Below are 13,793 nucleotides of genomic sequence, written 5' to 3'. Positions count from 1 at the left end.
ATATATAATATACATAACATATATTATAATATATATAACTGTATAATATATATAATGGGGTATTAGACAACTTTGATTCAAGTCCAACCCCTATAAACAATCAGTTTGAAGATATTGAAGAGGTTAATTTGCCCAGTTTACTTCAGTTGTTTCCATGTTTATAAAATAGTAATAAGAATTGTATCTACTAATAGAATTATGGTAAAGATTATATATATGAAATGAGAATCAGAGGAACTGGCACAATGTAATTAATCAGTACATGTTAGCCATTACTATTACTGTAATCAGTATTAGGATGAGCAAAATAATTTGTAATCAATATTAGGATGAGCAACTTGAAAAAAGAAAATCCTTTCAGATTCATTCAAATATTAAGCTATTTATTTTATTTATTTCACAAATAATTTTTGAGTACATAATATGCTCCCAACCCTAGCCCAAATTAGGTGCTTGAGACACCTTACTTCACAGTTTATAATCTAGAAGTTCTACATAAAATCAAAGGCCTGCTCAAGATTAAAGTTTCTGGGGTCTGCATCATTGTTAAGAATATTAATTTTATTATTTTCATTTTGTTGTTTATATACACATCAATATCACATATTTTAATCAAGTTTATAATGGAAAAATAGTGGTATTCACAAATTTGCTGGTAGATGTTAATACTTTTTGAATCTCCTATGGGATATAGAAGCAGAGCTGCCTAGAAGGCAGGTGAGTATAGGGACTGAATATCAGAAGAGGTAAAGATGAGGGAGTCAGCAAGTCAGTGGAAATGGAAGACATGGAAATTGATAAAATTTGTTCAGTGAGAATCTAAGTATGAGAGAAAACGAGGGTGCCATAAAGAATCTTGTAGAATATGTATTTTAAGAAAGATAAGCACACAAATGAGATTAGGCAATGCTATCAAGGGAGGAGAAAAACAAGTGCAAATAATATCGATTTCATCAAAAAGTAATATTCTGAAATAGAAGGAATGATCAATAGTACACAATTGTGCTAAGAGAGCAAAGAAGTATATTCTATATGCAATATAAGTCACACAACTAACTGTGGTGACCTTGGAGCAGCTTCAGACAAGCAGACAAGGAAAGCCTCAGTGTGTTGAGGTGTGAATAAATGTGACACCGAATATTGACAAATCTTGGAGACATTTAGCTATGAATAGAGGTAATAGTTACAGTGTAGCTAAAAATTGACTTAAAATAAGGTGAAGATTTATGCATAAATGCATTTGTGGTTTTAAGGGGAAAGATATTTTGACGTTTAATGCCAAGAGGAAGGAATCAGGAGAAAGGGATAAGGTTGAATATGCAAAATGAAAATATTCATTTGAACTAGCGCCCTTAGAACATGCACAGATAGCTGTAGGATCCAGAGCACTGATGAAGGAATTGCTTTATAGAGGAAGAGGCATCAATAGAAGGGGATAATAAAAGGATTTATGGACACTGGTAAGTTAGTAGGAATCTCAAAAGTTTCTGTCTCACAGATGCTATTTTCTCTTTACATGATCTGTTAAGAAGGAAGGGAGAAGAGTGGTGGTGGGTTAGAGCATAAGGGAGCAGCAGAGGTTGGATATGAAAATGAAACTGTGGGAAATGGAAGATACCTCTCTAGAAAACCACATTAAGAGTTGCTTTGCAGAGTCAAGGGCTTACTTGACTTTGTCATCACAAATTCTCACACTGTTTAATTGGTGTATATTATCTCCACCGAAGTTCACCCAGAGAGAATTAGGAGCCTCTCCCTTTCCATTCCTTTTAGCCTCCAAGGATTTCAGTTCAAGTGGTAGATATTTTACTTCATATTCCCAATTTTCAAACACAGTATTTCAATTTAAAATCAGATTTTTTTAAACATGGTTGAATCAAACATAATCTTGAATTAATAGAATCGCAATGAACTCCTAGTTAGCATGTTTTGAGTAAGCTAAAAATGCTTTTTAACGTCCTTCTCTCCAAAAAAGTAATGATGATACATCTTGCCAAACCTTTGCACTCACACATGTGTACATGCAGGAGAAAAACAGTGAAGGAACTAGAAATCCAAGTAATTTTGCTGTAAGTTAGCTGCATTTTACTAGAAAAAAAAACTGTTTGTGGTCATGATTAACACAGATAACTGCCTAATTGACATTCTGTCTCTTTTCTCCCTCTCTCTCTCTCTCCTTCTTTCCTCCCTCTCTATCAGTTGAACCCTTTTGTTTCCAAGATACCTTTTAGTTTGACTCTAAGGCTGCTCAATTGGGTGTCTCTCATACTGACTAAGGTTGCCTGGCAACATGACTGATAGAATACTCACAAGCCTGTGTGGTAGCTCTATTTTTTGGCTTACAGGTGGGAGATTTGGATAGAATTTTAAGAGATTTTTCACATTGCAATTCTGTTTTGTTTCAGTGGATGTATAATTAAATTTATTACTTATAACATTATCGTTATAGTTTATTGCACTTCTCAGTATTATTTAGAGGTTTTGGTTTTGTCATAATTGTTAATACTTCTAGAATATTCTTGAAGTTTGAATTATCCCTCAAAATACTACATACCTTTTTCGAATTATATTATCATAAGTCAAAATAAAAAAATAATAAAAACCAGAAGGATATTGATGGGAAAGAGATGTAAAGGGAAGTTATTGGGGGTGAGATATATTCTATATGTTCTTGATCTAGATAGCAGTAATTCAGGCATATAACTATGTAAAAACTCATCAATCCATATATTTAATATTAGTGTACTATACACATCTTAATACATATATGATATATTTCAAGATATTCTAAAGATGATGGCAATATGAATAAATATATACACACAGACACAAACAGAGACTAGGATATTTCTTTTGGCAAAAGAATCTGTCTTGGGCAAAAAGAAATGCACAGAATTATGGTGTTTTAAAGCTGTAAATAAGTAGTAGAGGTCATCTCATCAACCAATTGATTTGTCAACTGAATAAACTGAGGCCCAGAGGCATATAATTTCTTTCATAAGTTTCACAACCTGCCAATGGCAAAGGTTAAAGAGAAACCTTTAAATTCTTATCTATTTCTTAGTTTGACATTATATAAAGTGCTCCTATCATAAACTTTAACTTTGAGCAATCTTTCAGTTTAGTTCAAAGTATAGAAATTATACATCAAAGAACAGAAATTGAGACTCAATCCCATCTAAAAGGTAAAGCTCTACTCAAGAGAAACAAGTTTAGTTGCTTTTGTACTCTATCAACCTTTATTAGTCATTTATAGACACCGTCCTCTCTTAAATAACTGAATTTATGCTAATATAAGATAGGTAAACTAGACATACCATTTCCCAGCCTCCCAAGTAACTGGGATTACAGGCACATACCACCATACCTGGCTAGTTTTTGTATTTTTAGTAGAGACGGTGTTTCACTGTGTTGGCCAGACTGGTCTCGAACTCCTGACCTCATGGACATCATTCTTAATAGTAAAATGATGGAAAGTGTTCTCTTTGATTCGTGAATAAGAGCAGAATGTTCATTCCTCCTATGTTCATTCAGCATTGTTCTGGACATTCTAGTCAAGTCAATAAGACACATAACATACAATAAAGCTATAAGATTTTGAAAGTGTTAAGTAATACTATCTTTCTTCACAGACAACATGGATATTTACATGGAAAATTCAAAATAATGCACCATAAAAATACTAGAATTAATGAGTTTACAATCTACTATATGCAAGGTCGATATTTAAACATGTATTTTTATACAAGGAACTAAGAGAAAATAATTTTTAAGATATATCTTGCCTGCCCCAAAATGGCCAACTAGACACAGCTAGGAGGAACATCTCCCTCCAAGGAACCAGAACATCAGAAAGGCTGGAGTCCTCTGAGCATATCTTCAGAGGCAAGGTATTGAGAACAGATGGAGGGAAGACACAGATGCTGTACTGAAGGGAGAAGACACTGGGCACCCTGCATAGGACTACTGTTCACCAGGATTTATTCCTGGCCCCAAAGAACCCCTGCAGAAACTAGGAGTTGATCACACAAGGAGCAAGCTGCTCTCATCACAGTCCTCTGGAATCCCAGCAGTAGGAAACCCCTCAACCACCACGGACCCTTCAGTTGGCAGGAAGAGTAACTTAGAAAAGTGTTAGGGGCAGAACTCCAGCCAGTGCAGAGCCCAGAGGGTTTGGCTTTGGAGTGTCTGTAGTGGAACATGGCCAGGGATGCCCATTTACCTGGGCTCAACTTGTTTCCATAGGAGACTTTAGCCTTAGGGGAACTGTCCAACCTGAACTCTGAAGGGCTGTTTTGCCCATAAGACAGGACATGTGCACACAGACAAACCTTCCTTTCCCTTCCCTGCCACCACATGTGTGTGCATGCACCCTGCTGTGCCACTGTTGTTGGTGTGGGTGCATGCTGCCCCCAACCCCACCTGTCACATTGCCATTGCATCAGAGCATCAGCAGGCATGAAACCCACCTACCCTGCCACCACCAGCACCCGCCCCTTGCACTGACACTGCTGCCAAAGTGAAACTAGGCAGGGAAAACAGACAGCTTGCCCACAACCTAGGCAGCCACAACCACCAGTGTGAACGTGCATAGAGGGCATGCACAGTCCTGAGCCCACCAGCACCCCCACCACCATGCTAACACCAACACTGGCATAAACACATGGATAGTTGCCAGTGGAGGACCCCTGCCTCCCTGAGTAACACTGCCATCACCATTGCTGCAAACACCTGCTGGCTACCCAGCACCCACTACCACCCTGCCACAGCTGACAAGTGTGCACTTGGCCATGCTGCCACTGCCACAGTTGCTAGCACATGTAAATGAATATAGATTCCACTGCCACTGCCCTACAAAGAGCTTTGGCTAGCACCATGCATACAAGTATTGTGACCAGAAGTCCAGGAGCATTTCAGCCTATCCTTCACAACAGGTTCCTAACCATGAGGGGCCAGAAAACAAAGCCAGCGCCCAATAAGAGTTGCTCAGAATTAGAAAAACACAGTCCAGGAGTCCTGAGCTAAGCCTTGACTCCCTAAAATCTTTCAGAAATGAATCTAATTGACTGAATACACCTTATACCACAATTAAACCTCCAAGGTCATTAAACAGGATAAAAGAAAAAAAATCTAAATGATAGGAAATTCAAATATTGAAGGAACAGCAGACCCAAAAAAATGAGAAAGAACCAGCACAAGAACTCTGACAACTCAAAAAAGCAAGAGTGTCTTCTTTTGTCCAAATGACCATGCTAGTTCTCCAAGAAGGGTTGTTAACTGAGCTCAGATGGCTGAAATGACAGAAATAGAATTCAGAATAAAGGTAAGAATGAAGATTTTCAAGATTCATGAAAACACTGAAACCCAATCTAAGGAAACTAAGAATCATAATAAAATGATACAGAATCTGACAGACAAAATAGCCAGTATAGAAAAGCAAGAAGCTGACCTTATAGAGCTGAAAAAAAAAACATTACAAGAATTTCATAATGCAATAACAAGTAAAAGCAACAGATTAGACCAAGCTGAGTAAAGAATTTCAGAGTCTGAATACTGACTTTCTGAAACAATACAGTCAGACAAGAATAAAGAAAACAGAATAAAAAGGAACAAACCAAACCTCAGAGAAACATGGGATTCTATAAAGAGACCAAATCTATGACTTATTGACATCCCTGAAAGAGATAAGGAGAATGAAAGCAACTTGGAAAGCATGATGCAGGTTATCATCCATAAGAATTTCCCCTATCTAGCCAAGAAGGCCAACATTCAAATTCAGGAAATGCAGAGAACCCCCACAAAATACTTCACAAGACCATCCCCAAGATACATAATCAGCATATTCTCCAAGGCTGAAATGAAAGAAAAAATGATAAAGGCAGCGAGAGACAAAGGACAGGTCACCCACAAAGGGAAGCCCATCAGACTAACAGCCAACTTCTCAGAAAGAACCCTACAAGCAAGAAGAGATTGGGGGTCTATATACAACATTCTTACAAAAAGATAAATTCTGACCAAGAATTTCATATACAAACAAACTAAGCTTCATAAGCAAAGGAGAAATAAGATGCTTTCAGACAGTCAAATGCTAAGGGAAATCATTACCACCAAACATGCACATAAGACCTCCTGAAAAAAGCACTGAATATAAAAAGGAAACACTCTTACCAGCCACTACAAAAACACATTTAAGTACACAGACCAGTGGCACTATAAAGTAACCATAAAAACAAATCAGCATAATAACTGGCTAACAACACAGTGACAGGATCAAATTCACATATATCAATGCTAATATTAAATGTAAGAAGGCTAAATGCTCCAATTAAAAGGCACAGAGTGGCAAGGTGAAAAAAGAAGCAAGACTCAGTGGTATGCTGTCTCCAAGAGACCTATCACACATACAGTGACACAGGCTCAAACTTAAGGAATGGGAAAACGTCTATCAAGCAAATGGAAAACATAAAAAACACAAGGGTTACAATCCCAATTTTAGGCAAAACAGACTTTAAATCAACAAAGATCAAAAAAGACAAAAAAGGGCAATAAATGCAATTCATTACAAAAACAGAAGTAAAGTCAAAGGATTTAGGTCAACAAGACCTGACTCTTCTAAACATACATACACCCAACTCAGAAGCACCCAGATTCACAAAGCAAGTTCTTAGTGACCTTCAAGGAAACTTTGACTTCCATATGATAATAGTGAGAAATTTTAACACTCCACTGACAGTATTGGACAGATCATCAAGGCAGAAAGTTAGCAAAGACATTTAGGACTTGACCTCAAAAAGACCAAATGGATCTGATAGATATCTATAGGACTCTCCATCCAAAAACAACAGAATATACATTCTTCTCATTACCACATGGCACATACACTAAAATCACCCACACAATATGGCATATAACAATTAGCAAATGCAAAAGAACTGAAATCATAGCAACTACTCTCTCAGACAACAGCACAATAAAAAGAGAATTCAAGATAATCACTCAAAGTTATACAATTATATGGAAATTAACCTGCCTCAGAATGATTTTGGGGTAAATATTGAAATTAAGACAGAAATCAGGAAGTTCTTTGAAACTGATGAGAACAAAGCTACAACATATTAGAATCTCTGGGACACAGATAAGGCAGTGTTAAGAGGCAAATTTGAAGCACAAAAATGCCCACATCAAAAACTTAGAAGGATCTCAAATTAATAACCTAGAATCACAAATAAAAGAACTGGAGAAGCAAGAAGAAATCAACTCCAAAGCTAGCAGAAGACGAGAAATAACCATAATCAACGCTGAACTGAAAGAGATTGACATAAAAAAACCATTTCAAAGATCAATGAATCCAGAAGTTGGCATTTTTAAAAAATTAAAAAGATGGATAGAAACTAGCTAGATTAATAAACAGAAAAAGACAGAAGATAAACACAATCAGAAATGACAAAGGCAATAACCACTAACCCCACAGAAGCATACATATATAACCACCAGAGACTACTATGAAGACCTCTATTCACACAACTCAAAAATCAACATGAAATAGATAGATACCTGAGCACATATACCCACCCAAGACTAAACCAGGAAGAAGCTGAATCCATGAACAGACCAATAATGATTTCTGAAATTGAATCAGTAATAAATAGTCTACCAACCAAAAAAAAGCCCAGCCAGGACCAGATGGATTCATAGGCAATGTCTACCAGACATACAAATAAGAGCTAGTACCATTCTTACTGCAATTATTTCCAAAAAAAATGAGGAACAGGGACTCCTCCCCAACTCACTGTATGAGGCCAGCATCATCCTGATACCAAAACCTTGCAGTGACACAACCAAAAAAGAAAACTTCAGGCCAATATTCTTGATGAAGATGGATTTAAAAATCCTCAATGAAATATCAGCAAACCAAATCCAGCAGTGCCATCAAAAAGCTAATATACCATGATCAAGTAGGCTTTATTCCTGGAAAGCAAGGTTGGTTCAACATATGCAAATCAATAAATTCAATTCATTACAAAAACAGAAGTAAAGTCAAAACCACATGTTTATCTCAATAGAAGCTGAAAAGATGTTTGACAAAATTCAACATCCCTTCATGTTAAAAACTCTCAACAAGCTACATATTGAAGGAACATACCTCAAAATAGTAAAAGCTATCTATGACAAAACCACAGCAAACATCATAATAAATGAGCAAAAGCAAAAGCATTACCCTTGAAAAGCCACACAAGACAAGGATGCCCGCTCTCACCACTCCTATTAAACATAGTATTGAAAATCCTGGCCACAGACATCCAGCAAGAAAAAGAAATAAAGCATATACATATAGAAAGACAGGGAGTCAAACTATTCCTGTTTGCAGATGACATGTTTCTGTATCTAGAAAAAATCACAATCTCAGCTTGAAAACTCCTTAAACTGATAAACTTCAGCAAAGTTTCGGGATAAAGAGTCAATGTACAAATTTACTAGCAATATATGTACAAACTAGCAAAAAATGTACAAAAACCACATTTAAAAAAATCCTATATGGCAATGAGAGCCAAGCTGAGAACCAAGTCAGGAACACAATCCCATTCAAAACTGCCATAAAATGAATAAAATACCTAGGAATACAGTTAACCAGGGAGGTGAAAGATCTCTACAATGAGAATCACAAAACATGCTCAAAGCAATCAGAGATGACACAAACAAATAGAAAAATATTCCATGCTCATGGATCTCATGGATAGGAGAAATCAATATTGTTAAAATGGCCATACTGCCCAAAGCAATTTATAGATTCAATGCTATCCCTATCCAACTATAAATAATATTATTCATAGAACTAGAAAAATCTATTTTAAAATTCATATGGAACCAAAAAAGAGCCCGAATATCCAAGGCAATTCTAAGCAAAAAGAACAAAGTTGGATGCATTATGTTACCAACTTCAAACTATACTACAGAGCTACAATAGACAAAATGGCATGGTACTGGTACAAAGGTAGATATATAGGCCAATGGAATAGAATAGAGACCCCAGAATTAAGGCGGCACACCTACAACCATCTGGTCTTCCACAAAGTCAACAAAAGCAAGCAATGAGGAATGGACTCCCTATTCAATGGGAGTGTGCTTGGATAACTGGCTAGCCATACGCAGAAGACTGAAACTGGACTCCTTCCTTATACCACATAGAAAAATCAACTCAAGATGGATTAAAGACTTAAATGTAAAACTCAAAACTATAAAAACCCTGGAAGACAATCTAGAAAATACCATTCTGGATGTAGAACCTGTTAAAGGTTTCATGACAAAAACACCAAAAGCAATTCCAACAAAAGCAAAAATTGACAAATGGGATATAACTCAACTAAAGAGCTTCTGTGCAGCAAAAGAAACTATCAACAGAGTAAACAGACAACCTACAGAATGGGAAAAATATATGCAAACTATACATCTGACAAAGCTCCAATATTCAGCATCTATAAGGAACTTAAACAAATTACAATGAAAAAGCAAACAAACCCATTAAACAATGGGCAGAGGACATGAACCAACACTTTTCATATATATGGCCAGCAATCACATGAAAAAGCTCACCATCACTGATCATTAGAGAAATGGAAACCAAAACCACCATGAGATATCATCTTATACCAGTCAGAATGGCTATTGTGAAAAAGTCAAATAATAACAGATACAGGCAAGGTTGTGGAGAAAGGGAATGCTTTTACACTGATGGTGGGAGTGTAAATTAGTTCAACTATTGTGGACAGCAATGTCATGATTCCTCAAAGAATTAAAAACAGAATTACCATTTAATTCAGCAATCCTATTACTGGGTATATACATAAAGGAATATAAACCATCCTTTATAAACCATAAAGACACATGCACATGTATGTTAATTGCAGCACTATTCACAATGACAAAGATATGGAATCAACCTAAATGCCCATCAATGGTAGAATGGATAAAGAAAACATGGCACATATACACTATGGAAAACTATGCAGCCACACACACACAAAAACAAGATCATATCCTTTGCAGTAACATGGATGGAGCAGGAGGCCATCATCCTTAGCAAACCAAGGCAGGAATAGAAAACAAATACCACATGTTCTCATTTATAAGTAGAGGTTAAATGATTAGAACACATGGACACAAAGAAGGGAACAAGAGACACTGAAGTCTACCTTAGGGTAGAGGGTGGCAGGAGGTAGAGGAACAGGAAAAAATAACCATTGGGTACTAGGCTTAGTATTTGAGGGACAAAATAATCTGTACAACAAACCCCCATGACACAAGTTTACCTACATAAAAAACCTGCTCATGTACCCCTAAACCTAAAATAAAAGTTTAAAAAGTGTATATAATATGCATGTGTTATTATGTATGTAATTATATGTACATATGATACATATGTATACAATTATATGTGTATATATATATAATCTTAATATTAAACTGCATTAAACTTCTAGGCACAAATTAACCAAAATACATAAGACCTCTAAACAAAAAACCATACATGTGATTGAGAGAAATTAAAAGATCAAAATAAATAAAGTACAGTAGTCCCCCTTACTTATGGTTTTTCCTTCCATGGTTCCAGTTACTCATCATCAACTGTGGTCCAAAAATATTAAATGGAAAATTCCAGAAATAAACAATTTATAATTTTAAATGGTGTGCTGTTCTGTGTAGCTTGATGAAATTTCCCACCACTCTGCTCTGCTCCTCCTAGGACTTTAATCATTCCTTTGTCCAGCAACCTCACGCTACATTCACAACCCACCCTATAGTCACTTAGTAGCCATCTTGGTTATCAAATTGATTGCCAAAGTATCACAGTGCTTGTGTTCAAGTCTCCCTTATGTTACTTAATAATTGACCCAAATTACAAGAGTAATAATGTTGGCAATTTGAATATGCCAAAGAGAAGCCATAAAGTGTTTCCTTTAAGAAAAGAATAAAGAGAAAAAGTTGTTTGCTCAGGTTGCTAAGCTCTATGGTAAGAATGCTTCTTCTATCCTTGAAATTGTGAAGAAAGAACAAGAGATTTATGTTACTTTTGCTGTTGCACCTCACACTATGAAAGTTACGACCAAAATCATTCACAAGACTTCATCTCATCATGTAGGCATTGTATCACCTCACATTATCACAAGAAGCAGGTTAAGTACAGTACAATAACATACTTTGAGAGACAAAGAGACTATATTCACATAACTTTTATTACAGTATATTGTTATAATTGTTCTATTTCATTATTAGTTGTTCTTAATCTCATCCTGTGCCTAAGTTTAAATTAAACTTTATCATAGGTATGTATGTATAGAAAAAAACATAGTCTATATAAGGTTTGGTACTATTTGCAGTTTCAGGCATCAACTGGGGATCTTGGAATGTGTCCCCAGTTAATAAGGAGGAAATGTGGTATATATTACGTTCATAAACGAAATAAGTTAATATTGTAATTACACCAGTTCTTTAAAAATTTACTTAACAATAGATTGAATGCAATTCTAACTAAAATCTAAACAATTATTTTTGTTAACTTGACAAAGTAATTCTAAAATTTACATGAAAGACGGCAAAGTCAAGAGGCCTTTGAATAACATGTGGTAGAAAAACTTGTTTTAATAGATATTAAGAATATTTAAAAAGTAGCTGTAGTTAAATTAGTGTTATAAGTGGTAAGAAGAGACTAATAAAACAATTAAATAGAATCATTGGCTCCTAAAAGACCCAAACACATACAGAAATTTAATTTGTAGTAAACATGACATTAAAGAACCGTGGGCAAAGGAGGGAATTGTCCAGTATGATTCTATAACAACTGGATATCTAGAATTTGACTTCTACCTCACATCACTCACAAAAACCAAAGGCAAGTGGAAAGATATAAACATAAAGAGGTGATACAATGATTAAAATTAAAATTAGGAACATCAGAGAAACCTCATTAAGAAATTGAAAAAGCAAATCATAGAAAGGGAGAAGACCTTTGCAGCATATTTAACTAGTGGGAGGCTCTTAATCCAGTGTACCTAACTTGTGGATATTAACAATTTTAAAAATCAACACAATAGAAAAATACACATATGAAGAGGAAATTTATAGACAATAATATGCACATGGCTATTAAGCCACATGACACAACTATATTATTCATCAAGACAATGTAAACCAAACTCTCACCAGAATGGCTATAATTAAAAGAACTGATTATACTAATCTTTGGTAAAGATGAAACAATGGAAACTCTTATACACTAAGGAATGAAGTGATTAGTATATTTACTTTGGAATACCATCTGGCAGTATCTACTAAAGTTGAAAGATTGCATGCAATATGACTAAGAAATTCCATTGGTAAGTATATATTCAAGAGAAATATATGTATATATTTGGCTAAAAACATTTAAAAGAATGTTTATGGCAGCATTATTTATAATGGCTCAAACCTAGAAACAGCACGAATGTCCATCAACAATACAATGAACAAATATTCTGTAGTATTTCTATATGATGGAATATGATATAGGAATGAAAATTAATGAACCACATAAAAACATTAAGGAAATTTACAAACATACACTCAGAAAAGGACACCATGCATAGAAGAATGTGTGTAATATGAATATTATGTACATTAATTTAAAAATCAGGCTAAACCAATATTTTGCATATAAGAATACATTATTTAATGTTAAAACTATAATGAAAACAAGGAAGTAATTCCCACAAATATCAGGAATAATGTCATCCATGGGAAACTGATAGAAAGGAGGTAATGGCTGGCAGGCAGAAAAAGTAGGATTGGAGATGCAGCAATTGTTCTATTTCTTCACCTGTGTGATGGTTGCATGGGTCTTTGCTTCTGAAAATCACTGCTCTGTCTCCTTAATGCGTAAAAATTCAAAGCAAAAAGCTTAAAAGAGCAATAATTATGTAATGAAATTAAAAAATAGAAAACTGTTACCTGAGATAAATTTTAATAAACATAACTTTTACTTAAAACTTACTGGTACCAAGAGCCATTGTAGGTGCTTTATCTCATTTGAGCTTTACAATACCAAGAAGACACAGTACTACTAATATCACATTTTGAAGCTACAGAGGCTGAGGCACAGAGAGCTTAAATAATTGACAGAAAGCCACACAGCAAATGGGCCTTACTTGGAACATGAATCAATGAAGCAGAATGGTCCTGGAGCCCATGGTCTTAGGCAGTACATTATTCTACTTCTCCAGTATATTAGATTGATACAAAAGTAATTGCGGTTTTACAAAGTAATGGCAAAAGTGCAATTACTTTTGCATCAACCTAACAGAAAAAAAGATACTCCACATGCTGAGAGTTATGTTTTTCTCTTGTCAAAATTAGTTTTGCAAGATAGGTAAACTAAGTCTAAAATAGTGGTCTTTTAGGGACCCAAGATATGAAATCTTTTACTTATCACTCTATCCTTGTTTCATCTTTAAGTTCTGCTAAGGAAGGAAGACAAATCTGATTAAGACGATATATTTACTATCATAACTTACAATTGAATAATGTAATAAATTACTGTTCCTATTGCCCAACACACAAGTGAATGCATACAAGAGATTCATCACTAACCATAAGGGACATTTCTCCCTAAAGGTCAAGATTTTCCTGCATACCCAAAAACCTACCTAAAGAAAGGGTAAACTCTGGAAAAAAATATGTTTCGCTGATTATTGGCAACATCATTTTCCAGCTCAGTCAACCTGGAAGCTTCAGTTGTTGTTTTTTTTTTTTTTTTTTTTTTT

General features: G+C 35.2%; 1 long non-coding RNA gene across 1 annotated transcript in view; it reads right to left on the bottom strand.

Moving 5' to 3' along the window:
- Window positions 1-13,793, bottom strand: part of LOC108531762 (uncharacterized) — a 77,477-nt gene that overhangs the window by 29,921 nt on the left and 33,763 nt on the right. The gene's annotated exons all lie outside the window — the stretch shown is intronic.

This window comes from Rhinopithecus bieti, unplaced genomic scaffold (assembly GCF_001698545.2).
Source record: "Rhinopithecus bieti isolate Rb0 unplaced genomic scaffold, ASM169854v2 scaffold_9973, whole genome shotgun sequence".
Lineage (NCBI taxonomy): Eukaryota > Metazoa > Chordata > Mammalia > Primates > Cercopithecidae > Rhinopithecus > Rhinopithecus bieti.
This window is presented reverse-complemented; position numbering and strand designations above follow the sequence as displayed.